Below are 16,788 nucleotides of genomic sequence, written 5' to 3' on the forward strand. Positions count from 1 at the left end.
GGGCTTGGTACAAATTGAACTTGTGTGCACGTGGGCTGGCCCCCCCCCCCCCATTACTCCTCCATTATATATATATCTTCTAGCAACTGGGTGAATTTGAGGCAGTTGCTTCACCATTGTAATCATGGATGAGTGGGTACGTTATGAAGATGAGGAGGATGTCTATTATGAGGGACAGCAGGAGACTGTCCTTGAGGATAATATAGTGGAGGCTCTGGACGCTTCAGTCCAATCCTCTGTGAACAGGGCCCTGGAGACAACAGTACCTTCTACTGTACAACAAGCATTGGCAGCTGCACTGAAACCAATTACCAAGCAGCTGGAGAGTTTTGCCAAGCACCACGGTTTCACTAAGGAAAAGCGCAGTGCGCGTCCGGCTACGGAGGTAGTCAAAGTGCGCCGCTGGCCGCATGCCACGACCCTGGATTCACTTCCCCCACCTGCGAGTGGCGATCACGAGTACTCCACTGGAGGCAAGGCCAAGAGCAAGCAAAAACTTTATTTGGACACTGATACCACTAATACCGATACCGACACGAATACCACGGACGAGGAGACCCCCCACCAGGAAGAAGGCCAAGAAAGTGGTTTCTTCACCTTCGGAGACTCAGTCTAATATCCCTTTCACTTTCAATCCTAGCAAAATAGTCCACCCTAGATCTACGGACTGGGCTCCGGCACCCGAAGTAATTGATTACCTCCATGAGAATATTCGTAAGGGGTTTCATAAGGAAGTTCGAAATCGACTCAGGTCGGAATGCCCTCGGCCAGATCTACCTGATAAAGTCACGGAAACACCTGAGATAGATGTAAGCTTGCTTACGTTTTTGAAGAAATTCGCCAGGGATCCCAAAAAAGGGATAGACCGAGCCTGGAGAGGGTGTCAGGATAAACTCCTTGACGTCGTGGGTCCTCTCGCAAAGATACTGGAAATGGCCTTAGTGGCCAAGGAATCAGCGACTCCAGTGGATCTGGACATACTCGCCGGGTGGACACAGAGGGCAATTTGCCTGCTCGGCAATGCCAACTGTGCCATATCGACAGAAAGACGCAAGTCTCTGCTTATGCGTATGGACACTAATCTTACCGATTTAGCAGCTGCTGAACCTGGGCCGCTTGCAGAGGGAAACTTGTTTGGAGACCGGTTCGTGAAGGATGTGTCGAAATACGTAGGGACTTTCACATCTCTCGATAAAGCTCAGTCAGGTATAAAGAGGGTGTTTACCCAAGGCCTTTTCAACAAGGCCGGATGAGGTAGGGGACACTCGTCAGGCCGTTTCTCCAATCAAGTTCCCCCAGAGGTGATTTCGTTCGTGGAAGAGGTGAATGGGACTCTACAGAGGGGAAACCTTCTATCCCACCCGTCGCCGCTTCAACAAGCGCAGATTCCAAGGAGGTGGAAACAGAGCAGGCTTCCAAGCACAGAGTTCAGCAGGTGAGTGTGCCAGACTTGTCTCTTTTACCATTGGGGGATCGCACTCAGTATTTCCTACACAATTGGCGCACCCTTACTAAGGATGCATGGGTGCTTTAGACGGTTCAAGGATTCCAACTGGAATTTTACGAACCTCCCTGTCAGGGTACGTTGCCCAGGCCTCTCCATTTTTCCCAAATCTAATGCAGTTTTATAGACAAAGAAATAGAAGACTTGCTGCAAAAACACGCAATAGTTTTATGCAACAACAAGCCTCACGGTTTTTGCAGCAATATTTTTCGGGTCCAAAAGAAAGGGGGTGGCCACAGACTGGTCCTGAATTTGAGGGAATTCAATCATTACCTTGTATACAAGCACTTCAAGATGGAAGGGATACACCTTTTGGCGGATCTGTTGAAACCAGGAGATTGGCTGGTCAGGCTGGATCTCAAGGATGCCTACCTGTCCATTCCTATTTTTCCTCCACACCGCCGTTTCCTGCAATTTCAATGGAAAGGTCGGTGGTTCGAGTATTTGGCCCTTCCTTTCGGGCTTTCCTCGGCTCCTTGATGTTTCACCAAGGTGATGAAGCCGGTGGTCGCACATTTACGGGAGCAAGGGGTGCGCATGATTATTTACCTGGACAATATCCTAATCATGGCCCACAGTCCAGCTCTAGTATCGCAGCACCTCCAAATGACGATTTCTCTTTTGCAGAGCCTGGGCTTTGTCATCAATCAGGCCAAATCAGCTCTAATACCGTCGAGGACCACCGAGTTCCTGGGTTTGGTGATAGACTCCCAGAAGGCTCAATTGCATCTTCCCAAAGCGAAGCTCAGGGACTTGAAGAAAGAGATAGTGGCAATATTAGCCAAGCAGAGGGTATCACTCAGGGTCATCGCCAGAATAGTGGGTTTATTTGCATCATCCATTCAAGCGATATTTCCGGGCCCACTGCATTACAGGGCCTTGCAGAGACTCAAAATTCAGCACCTTCAGAAGGGTCTGGCTTACTTAGACCTGGTTCCTCTCTCCCAGGAGGTAAGGGACGAGATGCAATGGTGGCTGGGACACGTGGAGGCGTGGAACTGAAGAGCCATTTTCGGCTCCCTACCAGAGGTGGTTATCGAGTCCGACGCCAGTCGTTGGGGTTGGGGAGCGCATTGTGGCGACATTTCCACAGGCGGAATATGGTCTCCCCAAGAGTTAGCACTACCCATAAATTGTCTGGAACTCCTAGCGGGCTCCTTTGCCATTCGAACTCTGTCACCCAAGCAGATAGCTTGCTGCATCCTTCTGAGGATGGACAATGTGTCGGCAATGAGGTACATAAACAAGTTGGGAGGAACGAGATCATCCCTGTTGGTGGAGATTTCCAAAGACTTCTGGCATTACTGCCTGAGCCACCAGATAACGGTGATAGCGGAATATATTCCGGGACAATCCAACCTCATAGCGGACTGGAATTCCAGGCATCTCAGGGATTACAGCGATTGGAGATTGCTGCCGAGCATATTCCAATGGCTGCAGGAAGTTTGAGGTCCGTGTCAGACGGACCTATTCGCTTCCAGGTTGAATCGGCAGCTTCCCAACTTCTTCAGTTGGAGGCCGGACCCAGTGGCGAAGGCAACGGATGCGTTCCTTCAGGATTGGTCGGGGCCAGTGAATTATGCGTTCCCACCGTTCCTTCTCATTCCGAGAGTGACCTCTGATATTCTCAGGCAGCAGGCGGAGGTGATCTTAGTGACGCCACGGTGGAGATCGCAACCATGGTTAACGATATTGTTGGAAATGAGCTGCGATCTTCCCAGGAGGCTCCCTTGGTCGGAGTCTCTTCTCCTGGGACCTCACGGGGAACGACATCCTCTGATCATATCGGAGCGGTTGTCGCTGATGACATGGCGAATTTCCGGCAACAGTGGGAAATGCCGGGATTTTCGGAGACCGCTTCAGATTTCATTAGGCAAGCGTGGGCTCCTTCCACCAGGAAGCGATATTCTTCGGCCTGGACAGGTTGGATGGGTTGGTGCGTGGAACGCAATCTGGATCCCATGGGGGCAGGATTATCCAATATTGTGAATTTTCTTTCGGAGAAAGCAACAAGTGGTTTGGCTTATCGTTCTGTAAATAATTTCAGATCGGCCATTTCGGCGGGGCATAGCCCGGTGGAAAATCGGTGGGCATGCACCCTATGGTTTGTAAATTTCTTAAGGGTATACGAATAGTGAATCCCCCCAAACCCAAATATTCTGGTTTATGGGATGTATCTTTAGTAATTTCTCTCTTCAATAGTTGGCCGGTGAATAGTCAGTAATCAAGAAAACAGTTATTTGCAAAGTTGGCGATGCTTTTATGCTTGTCAGCTTGTAGACGTTTGTCGGATGTACGGGCACTGGAGATTACAGGTAGAGTATTTACTCCGGAAGGAGTTTCCTTTACTATTACGGGTTACTGAATACTTTACTCTGAACACCGGTTCGGTGACCAAATACGCGATATTATGGGACGCCTTCAAGGCGTATATCCACGGTATCTGTATATCCAAACAAGCGGGAGTCCTAAGTTCGATACGTGGGATTCCGGCCTGGGTCAAGCCTGAGCTGTCATTATTAGACAAGGGGCCACCCACACCTCACACTCTGAACAAGTGTAGCGCCCTTATAATGGAATTTAATGAACATGCAGACAGGAAGGCGAACCTATTGGGAAAGCACCATGATGCAGCCGTTATGGAGAGGGGGGAATGCCCTTGTAGGACCCTGCCCGCCTCGTGCGACCCCCCAGGGGGGCTGGACATATAACAGCAGTAACACGATCCGATGACTCCATGGCTACTACAGAGACCTCTACGCAACCAAACTTCACGGGGATTTCACACCGCACTTGGCCTATTTGGAGGAGGTGGCCATGGTGTGGCTTACCGCTGGACAGGCTGAGTTATTGGGAGCACCCTTCTCAGAAGAAGAGGTCACACTCGATGCACTGACTGGCACAAAGGCACCGGGGCATGGTGGTCTGTCAGGGGTGTTCTACAAGACTTTCATGATATCCTGGCACTGCAGCTGCTTGAGGTGTATGCCGAGGCCCTTGAGGATGGTGTACTTCCCCCCTCCATGAGAAAGGCGGCTATAACTCTTTTGTTAAAACCGGGTAAGAACCCTAATAATTGCGCCTCATATTAGCCCATCTCTCTTATAAACTTTGACAACAAAATCCTGGCCAAAATGCCATCTTCAAGACTAGCATTGCCCTTGGACCAAATTCTTTCACCAGTGCAATCTGGATTTATCCCCCACAGGTCCACCGCCCTAAACCTCCAAACTGTTTTCTCAATCTCATCAATAGAATAGAACCCAGGGTCCCTGCAGTGAGAGCCCTTCTTGATTCCCTGGAGTGGCCTTTCCTTATTGCTACGCTCCATGAGCTGGGGCTTCCAGCCAACTTCATTGCCTTGACTGTGTTGCTCTATTCCTCCCCCACAGCCCACCTCCAGGTGAATGGCTCGTTATCTCCTTTGATCCCAACCTCCAGAGGCACTTGTCAGGGCTGTCCTCTATCTCCCCAACTTTTCATAGTGGCCATGGACACCCTGATTCAACACCTGCAAGAAAAACATCTGTTCCGTGGCCTGCAGTTTCAATCAGGGCCCCTGCTGATGTCCCTGTATGCGGACGACATTGTTCTCTTTATTAGACATCCCAACACTAACTTGCAGCCACTAATCAATGAAACATGCCGGTTTGGCGACATGTCCGGACTATGGATTAATTGGGGCAAATCTGAAATTTTCCCAATCACCGATGCCGCAACCGTGGGAGAGGCAAAGCTACCTCTTCGCTGGGCAGGGGATACCACCAAATATCTAGGCATTCATTATACGCCTCAATTATGGGCCAGAGATCGAACACCTTACCTTGCAGGTCGAGATATGGATCCAACTGTCCATCTCTATGGCTGGGCGCATTGCTCTCACTAAAATTAATACCCCGGTTTTTATATCTCTTCGTCAATATAGTTATCTCACTCACAAATGCTTTCTTTTCACAATTACAGGGCCTGCTTATTCAGCTGGTATGAGCGGGGCACAGACCTTGTGTGGCATGGGACACTTTGACACTTCCGTACGACCATGAAGGGTTTGCAGTCCCAGATCTTCAACTCTACTACTTGGTCACACAAGCCTAATTTGCTTACCATTGGTTCCACCCAGACGACTGCATACCATACACTAAACCTGAGCGTGACTTGGCGGACCCCAAGCCCTAGAGCGCTGTGTTCCCATTGGGTATGCCGCTTGACTCCCACGACATACAGCCCTTATTTACCACATGCTGGGCCTGGCTTAAGCTTTGCCGAATGCTGGGCACCGGTCTCCTATACTCACATGCCATTCCACTACATAAAAACCCATTGTTGCTGTTAACCGCTGAGACGGTGGTGCACTGCACTTTCACTAAGCTGAACTTAGCCACCCTTGGGTCCCTGTTTCCAGACGGCAAGGCACTCACCAAGACGGATATCCATACACATCCGGAGCTGACATATATGGATACATTTATAGCTACCAGATTACTTGGGGCACTCTGGTCGTCCTTTTCCTCATTCCCGTCCCCCCCCCCTGGAATTTACACCACTTACTCTTCTTATTACCAACAAAACAGGAGATCACTTGGCTATCCAAACTATACATGCATGGCTCTGAAGCAGGTTCGGGACAGGGGAGCAAGGCAACGCTGGGAAGAAGATCTGGGCCTCCTGCTGACTGACAAAGAATGGGCACATTCCCATAAACAAATAAAGAGAGTTTCCCCCAGTCATAGGCACAAATTTCTCCATTTTAAATTTGTGCATAGTGTATACATTACTCTTCAACAGTTAACCAAATTTGACCCCACCAATATGCCCAACTGCCCAAAATGTCAGGCCCCAGAGGCTAATTTCGCCCACATGACCTGGACATGCCCCCAGATAGCCACATATTGGAAGGAAGTCTTCCAGACTCTCTTTGATGTCATTGGCACACCACTTCTTCCCTCCCCGAAACTGGCCCTGCTGGAAATAATTACTAGTATAAAACAATGCCATCGGACGTTTGTCACCATTGCGCTACTACTGGGAAAGAGGGGGGTCGCAATTCACTGGGGAACCAAACATAAACCCACAAGAACAGCATGGGAGCGCAGCATGTCGTACTGTGACCTGCAAACTGAAATCTATACAACACTCAAACCCCAGGCCTCGCGACCTAAGGACATATGGCACGTCTACCGCTGTCACCTGCGTCAGGCACAATACCCCGCCCCAGCCCAACTCACCTGAGATTCAGCCGATCCAGGAGAACTCCGTACCTAATACCCCTATTGTGTCAGCTGCTACCTTGACACCATAGTACATCATGCACCCCTGCCTAGTATGACAGGATTATGGATTGCATCTGTACCCCTCTCGGAGTATCCCAGACAACCCCAAGGATATCATACTACGCATCTCCTGCATAGCAGACATAGCACCTTACATCTTATGCCCCCATGGAGGGCCCCCGGACCCCCTGCCCCCCAATCGTCCCCCCTTCTAGTAAGTATGTAGTTTATTGGATTTTTCAATTTGTGTTGCCCATTTGGCATCTGACTCCTGAACAGTATTCATCCATGTACATATATATTGCTTATAAGATTGATGCTATTATATGTATCGGCACATGTTTTTTTTGTTTGTCTGAAAACTTTAATAAAAATGTTTGTTTTTTTAAAAAGGGAACACCCTCTATGCTGGTATCACTAATCTACTCACTAGAAGACAACAAACCATCCAGAACTTGGCAGCCAAACTCATCCTCAACCTCCAACACAAAACGTACATCATACCACTCCTTAGGGAACTACACTGACACAAACACTCAATTCAAACTCCTCATACACCCATCCAAGGCACTCCACAAGTCAGGCACCACCTATCTGAACAGTCACATCTCCTTTTACCAACAAGCCAGACACCTCTGCTCCACAGGACTCCTCCTCGCACACATCCCATGCATACACAGAACCAAATCTTAGAGTGTGGAAAAGCCTCCCACTCCACATCAAAGTTTCCTCTTCTCTTCTTGAATTCCGCAAGAAGCTAAAGAACTGGCTTTCCAATTAACCAACCTACCATTTTCAGGGCCAGGCACACACCCCTGTGTAGCACCGGGATACTCTTACGAGTGATAGTGTGCTTTACAAATACACGCACATCATAACATCATGTGAAGTCATCATAGACACTACATTGCTTTCATATGGTCCAGGATTTGATCACTTCCTGTCACAGGCAACAGGTCTAGCTACACAACAGCGGTACTGCTTTTATTAGAATTATAGGAATGGTGGGTTGCGGAATTTTATCGATCCTCACAGAGTCTGGAACTTTCCCTCACAGTAATGTGTGGAAAATATGTTATTTTAGCTAAAGCTTAACATTTGCAGGGCCTCATGGGTACGAAAATCCATGCAAGACTCGACACCCTAGATTCCCCTGCAAGTCTAATTTGCAGAAATGTCTGAGCTTTGCTGGCTGTCTTTGTGGCAGCCTAGCCCGGGCCCAAATACCCACATCGCGAAAGTGGCCACTTTTCAAGTTAAAAGCTAGGAGTCTCCACAATGTGTATTAGGGCCTTTTGTGGTCTTTAATGTTGCAGACAATCGTCACAAATCGAATATCATTTTTATCAGGAGAAGAGAGGAAACGCTGGGCAGTAGGAATGTGGTGGATCTCCCGTATTCAAGAACTTCCCCTCACAGAAAGGTGAGCACGATTTAAGCCAGCCCGATGTTTGCTGGGTATTCTGTGTAAGAAAACATAGTGGGTAGTCACACCATCCAACTTACCAGTGTGTTTCGGGTTTTTAAAAAAAAAATATCTAGGTTTTGTAGAGTTCTTTGAGTGGTGGCTGAGCCCAGGCCCAAATACAGCAGCTACCCACATCATCAAATGTAATACATTTTCAAGACCAAATCTTGGTGTTTCCTTGTTACATTTTGGAGCCTTTCCTGTTGCAGTCAGTAAGCCTAGCCACACAAGTGAGGGTACTGTTTATAGTGGGAAAAGTGTGGGATCGTTGAATAATAGAGCACTTGCTAGTATCAATTGAATGTGTCTCTTTTCTTGGCTTCCAAATGAAGCCAGTGAGCAAGACAGAACACATTTTGGAAAATACCCTCTGAATCACATGATAGTACTGGTAACCCAAATTCAGAACTGTTCAAATAACCCCTCAGTATTCTGGGCACACTTTGAAAACAAATATGTTCTCTTCATACCCATTTTTCATTCATCAGCTGATATGAATTGATGCATGGTCAATACACATTGAAATATCAAAATAAGCTGTATCAACTGCAGCTCAGTCGATGGGTCTGGGTATGCTTGTTTTTGGCAAACCAACAAACCCAGTATATATATCTGTGACCAGAGCAGTCTGATAAATGTATTGGTATATTAGTATTGTATTTGGGCAAAAGATTACGGGAGCAAGCGTTGTCACCTAGTTCTATCTTTTTCCGATCTATTTTCAACATATTTTTACTTCAACAATTAGTTTCTTTGAAAAAACTTTGAGCTATTTAAGGGGCATATCAACACGGGCTTTATCTCTGCTTTTTTGGCTTTAAAAGCCAAAAAAGGAGAGATAAAACTAGCGCCCTATCAACAACAGGGTGCTAACATGCAAATTTGCATGTTAGCACCCTTTTACTCTACGCTTCCCCTTGCATCTCTAATGAGATGCAAAGGGGGCGTTCCAGAGTAAAATAATAGGAGAAATGTCGCTAAGTGACATTTCTCCTATTATCAAGAATGTTGCTAACCCTGTTAGAGACAAAAAAAGCAGCGCTAACCGCGGTTAACGCTGCTTTTTTACGTCTGGTATTTTTCTGACTTAGCCATGATATCCTATGGAAGGAGGATATCATGGCTAAGTTTGCCTGTCCCTATCAACAAGGTAACGTGAGATTATCGCTGGGTTTCCAGTGATAATCTCACGTTAGCCTGTTAGCGTGAGAATTTTTATCGCTATTGAGATAAGCGTTGCTAATAGCACGCTATCTCAGCGATAAAAATCCACGCTAGCCCGGCGATAATTATCCTAGCGCTAAGTGCGCTTAGAGATAATTATCGCCGGTTGTTGTTGATATGCCCCTAAATGTCCTTAAAAAGTCCTCAGAGCCAGTAAGATTTGATGTAAATGAAGGTATTTATTGGGGAACACGTTAAGTGCAACCGAATAGGACAGGCAGCTGCCAACAACTTTTCAGACTTCCTACATTCCAGGCTCCTACTTGACAATTGTGTCCAAGGTGGTAACTGCCATAGGTTCTGAGCACATAACCTAACACATCTCTTCCCTTATATTAAACAAAGAACATCCTTACCCATCCTAAAAACACAAAAGCCTAATTGAAAAATAGCATACAAAATAACACTGTACTCCTTACAAAAAGTTCTTAGAAGTTAAACACATATTGTTGTTAAGAATTTGAAATATTAGGTACATGAGTATCTTAAAGCAATACAGAGGAAAAATAAAACATTAGGAAAGAAGTCAATGGTTTCAAACTAATTAATGACAGAACAATGCATTCATACTTCAACATAATCCTTATGCCACGCAGGTGGTCTTCTTTCCGCCTTTGACCTCAAGAACCTTTTCTTCCCATCCTATGGCAGAAGTTTGTCTGGAACATTGGTAAAACTTCTCACCTCACTTTACTTGGACAACGTTTCTTTATTCCACCACTTCCCATCATCAAGTTGAACAACCCTGTCTTTGACAGATATGACTTTCATGGGAACAGAAAACTTAGATTGTCCTTTAGAGATTATACAAGACAGTTTCAATTTAACCCAGTCCTCAAACTCAAACATTGCCTGATGTCTTCCCTTAGATCGCTCCATTGTCTGATTTCTCACAACTGTGCTTCACCTGCTGCAACTTCCCAACAGGCACCTTCAAGTCACACATCCAAAGCCTAACCAACTTGGTGGTGGCCAACCTGCCTTTCAACAACGCAAATGGTGACACACTGGTTGTACCATTTGGTATGGTCCGTTAAGCCCACAATAGATCCCTGAGCTCCTTTTTCCACTTCAAACCATTCGCTACTGACAACTGAATGCTATCCTTTATAATTCTGTTAGTACGCTCGACTAGACCATTGCTACGTGGGTGATGTAAAGATGTTGTGATATGTTTTATGCCCCAATGTGAAAAAATCTCTGGAATCCCTTGATAAAAATAGTATCCCATTATCGGTGAAAAGGTCAGTTGGGACACCTTCCCTCAAGGCATACCTATTCGGCTCATTAGGAACATACATGGGTCTTATGATATCCAAACCTAATTTCGACCAAGGTTTCTCAGGAAGCTCCACAGGGCTCCACAGGGCTGGGAAAGGTAACTTGGGTTTTATTGCTCACCGCACAAATCATGCAGTCCCTGACATAGTGTTCCACAGCATTGTCCATCCTGGGCCACAAAAATACCTCAGCGATCCTTCTTTTCATATCCCTCATTTCTATAAGCCCCTCGTGGGCCAAGGTCAAGACTGTATGCTGCATGGCTTGTGGAACCACAAGTAAATCCATTCTTTTTATCACACCATCATTCATACTCAAATCTGGAAAAACATGTTTGAGTGCATTCACATCTACTCCAACCCTCCCATCCGACCACTGTTTACTCAACATGCCTGTCAGCTGTTGAATAGTCTTTTCCTCTTGCACAGCTGCCTTCCACTCCTCCTCCAATATACATTCATACTCTGAACCTTGCAATGCAGCAACCCCACAACATTCTTCAACCTATGCTTCCTCAGTCTCTACATTTTTAAGTGGTAACCTGGACAAACAGTCTGTAAAGACATTGTTTGCATCCAGAATGTACTCCAAACAGAACTAAAAGTATAACATTTTGTAATGCCACTTGACAATGCGAGGCATAGCCGTACTGGCCCACAGCATGCTGAACACATACATCAAGGGTTTGCAATTCATGCGGATAACAAACTCTGTTCCCCATAAATAATTCCTGAAATTGTCCACTCCCCACCAGCATGCTAGAGCTTCACGTTCAATGACTATGTATATTCTGCACCTCACAAAGCCCTAGAAGCAAAGGCAATGACTACTTCTCTACCTTCTCTGTTTTGTAAAAGAACTGCCCCTACCCCTTGCTGGCTGTCATCAGTTACCACTAACAAAAAGTTGTGAGTATCAAACAGTTGCAATTGAATGGCATTTGCTAATTCATTCTTAACAATGTAAAATTCTTGATTCTATTCCACAGCCCAATCAAACTGCTGATTTCTGTCCTGAGAGATCTCATGTGATACATATTTCCACTACAATTGGGAAGAAAATTAGCGTAAAACTCTAACATTCCCAAAAATTACAGTAACTTATCTTTGTTTTGTATATTACAAAAAACAAGAGCAACCCATATGTCCTTGTGAACTGGGTAAGCACTAATGCTAAAGCAACAAATGTTCACAAGGAACTCATTTATTCATTATTGAAAGATATCTGCAAAATTCAAATTTTTTGCTCTGATTTAATCTTAATCAAACTAGAAAAAGGCCCATCACAATAATGGTCACCTATTACTTACTTCAGCCGAAGTAAGCAACCTTTATTTAATTTTGTCAATTATACCACAAAAACATTTAATTATATATTAAACATAAAAGCATTTTTTATATATACATTGTGAGTGATTTGTGAGTCCCAGTGAAATAACCATAACCAAGCTCAGTGAAAAAATAAAAAAAGGTGAAAATAGGTTATTGGGGGAATATTAGAAGGAGAGCTATCTACAATAGCCAATGTATTATTTAAGACTCTCTCTTCTTATAGTCGACGGCGTTTCGACCCACTCTTGATACGGGGTCTCTTCAGGACAACGGTTCTAGGGACTAAAGGAGGGAAATAATTACATTGTGGAATAATAATACGTGATAATGGTGACTGGGGCTAAAATAATGCGTGTACCCCACTTACCGGTACATCACATGGAATCTATTTCATGTAGAGTCTTGAAAATATCGGATATAGCGTGTTACTGACAAGAGATCGACGGACAGGACAGTATAATAGCTGTACCTGTAGTATAGATAAATGATATAAAATACCTTTGTATTAACCAATTTCAAAATACACAAATGGTTAAATTGTGTAAGTTTGGAAAATGGAACTCACTTTTATACGCTTCTATGAAGATCTGGAGCGCAATTATGTTCGACAGAGAACCCTTCTGGGGGGTCTGAAGTTATATGGCTACTGGCTGCAATACCAGGGTGGTCTGAAAAAATAACAATGTGACAGCCAAGATTACGCTAATGCTGTCCCAGTATTTTTAAGGCATGGAATATAATCCAATGGAAGAAACATTAGTGACTATGGATATAGACTCACTTTACACCAACATCCCACAAAAGGACAGTATAAAAGTCATTCAAACCATTCTAGACTGCCGACCAGCCCCAGTCCAAGTTCCTACAGAGTTCATAATCAAGCTATTAGAAATAGCTCTTACAAAAAACTATTTCAGATTTAACAGCAGCTATTTCCAGCAATGTTCAGGAACTTCGATGGGAGCTATTTTTGCACCTAACTTAGCGAATCTCTTTGTAGGTGACCTTGAGGAGAAATTTGTAAACAACGATATCAATCCCTTCTTTTCCAGTATTAGATGCTGGAAAAGATATATCGATGATATATTCTTCATTTGGACTGGTACTGAAGAAAATCTAGAACAATTGATTACATATATACACGAATGTCAGTCAGCACTGACCTTTACACATCACAAGGATAAAGAAATGGTCCCATTTCTAGATCTAAAAATAAGATGTCGGGACAACCATCTAAATGTAACATTATATCGCAAACCAACAGACAGAAACACTCTTTTGCAGTATAATAGTTTCCACCCCAGGGCACTAAAAGATGGTTTACCTTATGGCCAATTTTTAAGGCTACGACGTAACTGTACAGAAAAAGAAGATTTTTTTAGAGAATCCAACATACTAAGCAACAGACTACGTGGAAGAGGTTATCCTAAAAGATTAGTCAAAACGTCAATGAAAAGGGCATGGTATAGCCCACGTGAGGTTTTACTGACAAAAACTGAAAAAGAATGTACAAAACGGAATGTGTGCGTTACTACATTCTGCCCCCTAAGCACCCAGGTACAGAAAACCATCAAAAAACATTGGCCTACTTTGACTACATTACACTCATGTAAGGAATTACTGATGTTCTCTTTCAAAAAAGGTAAAAACATTAAAGATCATTTAGTGCATTCGGACACCAGTCTCATTCAGGCCAAAAGTACCATTCAAGAACTTTGGTCCCTTCCCCCATTGACAGGACACTATAAATGTGGAAACTGTGTAGCATGCAGTCTCACTATAGAGAGCAAATACTTTAATCATGGTAACATCAGAATGACACTCAGGGATCATACCAACTGTCTAACATCTAATGTGATCTATTGTATATGGTGTCCTTGTGACCTCATATACATAGGTCAGACCACACAACCAGTGAAAACACGGATTGGCCAACATCGGAGCCGAATCCGATGTTCAGTAGAGAATGCCCCTCTGGTAGAACATTACAAAGAGAAAGCACATTCCGCCAATGATTTGAAATGGCAAGTGATAGAAAAGGCCACAGTGCCTTCCAGGGGTGGAGACATCTCACACATTTTACAAACACTAGAGTGTAAATGGATTGATAAGTGTGGTTCGATTCAAAAAGGATTAAACAGTCTTGAAGAATGGCGCAAATTCATTAGTCTACACTAAGACACTGTGTTTTTACCATCTTAGAATAGAACAGGGCCCTGTTCTTATCCTGCCTTATACATCGTATGTGAAAATGCAATATCTGAAATATGATCCGTTAGTATATCTCAATGTTTTATTAATGTACATTTTTCACTGTATATATTTGTCACTTCATCCTAAATGTGTTAAGTGTTTTTTCTTTTGAAATTGATGTGACTATTGTGTAAAAATTTCTCTCTAAAATGAAAGTAATTCTCTCTTATATCTAAAACCATCACAATTTCGTTCTAAATACGTGAACTGTGTTTTGCATTTCTTAATTTATGTGATGAAATTCACGGTGGGAACAAATCCTTCTGAAATGTACAATTTATTAATATTGATATATTATCATAATGTAGAAATTGATAATGCTGAATTATAAATATGTAAAAAACCAGTCACTTTTTTTCACGGATGGTGAAAGGTGCCCTATTATAGCCCGTAAACTGTAGCCTGGTCATGTGTGCCTGAGTATTAATATTGATGATTTAAATTGCTAAATCGCAATGTATTGGCCAATTACAAAAGTGGTTTACACCTATCCAAGATGGCTCATTAAATTATACATTTGCGCCATTAGAATATCCCCGGGTTAAGAAAAAAGTTTTAGTTGCGCAATAACAAGACGAGCAACTATAATCTTGTTCCGCTAACAAGATATCTACAATTTTAATTTCAAGGAATTACGATTATGCCTATTTCACTAATATAATTAGATTATATGTCTTTTAGAGAGATTGAATTATTTTTTAACTGTGATTCATTAGTTTTAGTAATGCATACTATCATAGCAGCGGTAGATGAGCCATTAGGTATACCTATTCAAAGATGGGCGAAACGATTACCATCATTTTGATTCTACATACGATCATCTGACACTGCCCGGCCTCGCTCCGTAGTTATTATGCCATTACCAACAGTGCAGCGTACAGCAAGCACTGTCTACACGGAGGTCTACGCTGAGACGATTAAGTAAGTGACTACCAGTGACAGAGAGAGCCTAACTATTACAACCCCGTAAAAAATACGGACAGCATTAAGGTAACTTTGGCGGTCACGTTATTATTTTTTCAGCTCGTCTCGACACAAGATTGGTTTCCATTAGATGGGTTTCTGGCCATTCTAACAACGCTCCTGGTATCCATGGAAGCGAAATAGAGCATTGCGCATACGGAGGTTTATACGACGCTTAAGTAAGTGTTGCTAGGTTATGGAGAGTTCCAACACTCGTTTTTTTAAAATACTGGGACAGCATTAGCGTAATCTTGGCTGTCACATTGTTATTTTTTCAGACCACCCTGGTATTGCAGCCAGTAGCCATATAACTTCAGACCCCCCAGAAGGGTTCTCCGTCGAACATAATAGCGCTCCAGATCTTCATAGAAGCGTATAAAAGTGAGTTCCATTTTCCAAACTTACACAATTTAACCATTTGTGTATTTTGAAATTGGTTAATACAAAGGTATGTTATATCATTTATCTATACTACAGGTACAGCTATTATACTGTCCTGTCCGTCGATCTCTTGTCAGTAACACGCTATATCCGATATTTTCAAGACTCTACATGAAATAGATTCCATGTGATGTACCGGTAAGTGGGGATACACGCATTATTTTAGCCCCAGTCACCATTATCACGTATTATTATTCCACAATGTAATTATTTCCCTCCTTTAGTCCCTAGAACCGTTGTCCTGAAGAGACCCCGTATCAAGAGTGGGTCGAAACGCCGTCGACTATAAGAAGAGAGAGTCTAAAATAATACATTGGCTATTGTAGATAGCTCTCCTTCTAATATTCCCCCAATAACCTATTTTCACCTTTTTTTATTTTTTCACTGAGCTTGGTTATGGTTATTTCACTGGGACTCACTAATCACTCACAATGTATATATAAAAAATGCTTCTATGTTTAATATATAATTAAATGTTTTTGTGGTATAATTGACAAAATTAAATAAAGGTTGCTTACTTCGGCTGAAGTAAGTAATATCTTTGTTTTGTGGCACAGGAAATTCTTTGATTGCTTACACCAAACTCTCTTTTGTTTCTACCCCTTGTGAAGTCAGTTTGTACCACAAGTAATCCACCAGATTCACCGCTAACCTTCATTTTGCTGCCTTCAAAGTAACATCTTTTTCAGTCAAAATTGTTAAAACTCTGCCTAGGGTTTTGTTGTCACTTTCCAAATCCTTACCGTACCTTAAAATATCATCCTGGAAGCACCTCACGTTCACATGCCCTTTGAACTTGGCTTCCACCACTCTGATAAACTGCTGAGGCTGAACCCAAAAGGCATCCTTTTGAACCTGCATACACCTGAAGGTGTGACAAATGAAGTTCGATGCTGACTTTCCTTGTGCAAGGTAATCTGATAATATGCAGAAAACATATCACATGTCGTAAAAACCTTAGCCAACATCTCCGTGATATTCGTTAATGGATGTCTATACACCAATATTCTTTCATTCAAATCTCTCAAATCTATACACATTCTTAAGCTTCCA

The sequence above is a fragment of the Triturus cristatus genome, chromosome 2_1 (genome assembly GCF_964204655.1).
Source record: "Triturus cristatus chromosome 2_1, aTriCri1.1, whole genome shotgun sequence".
Taxonomy (NCBI): domain Eukaryota; kingdom Metazoa; phylum Chordata; class Amphibia; order Caudata; family Salamandridae; genus Triturus; species Triturus cristatus.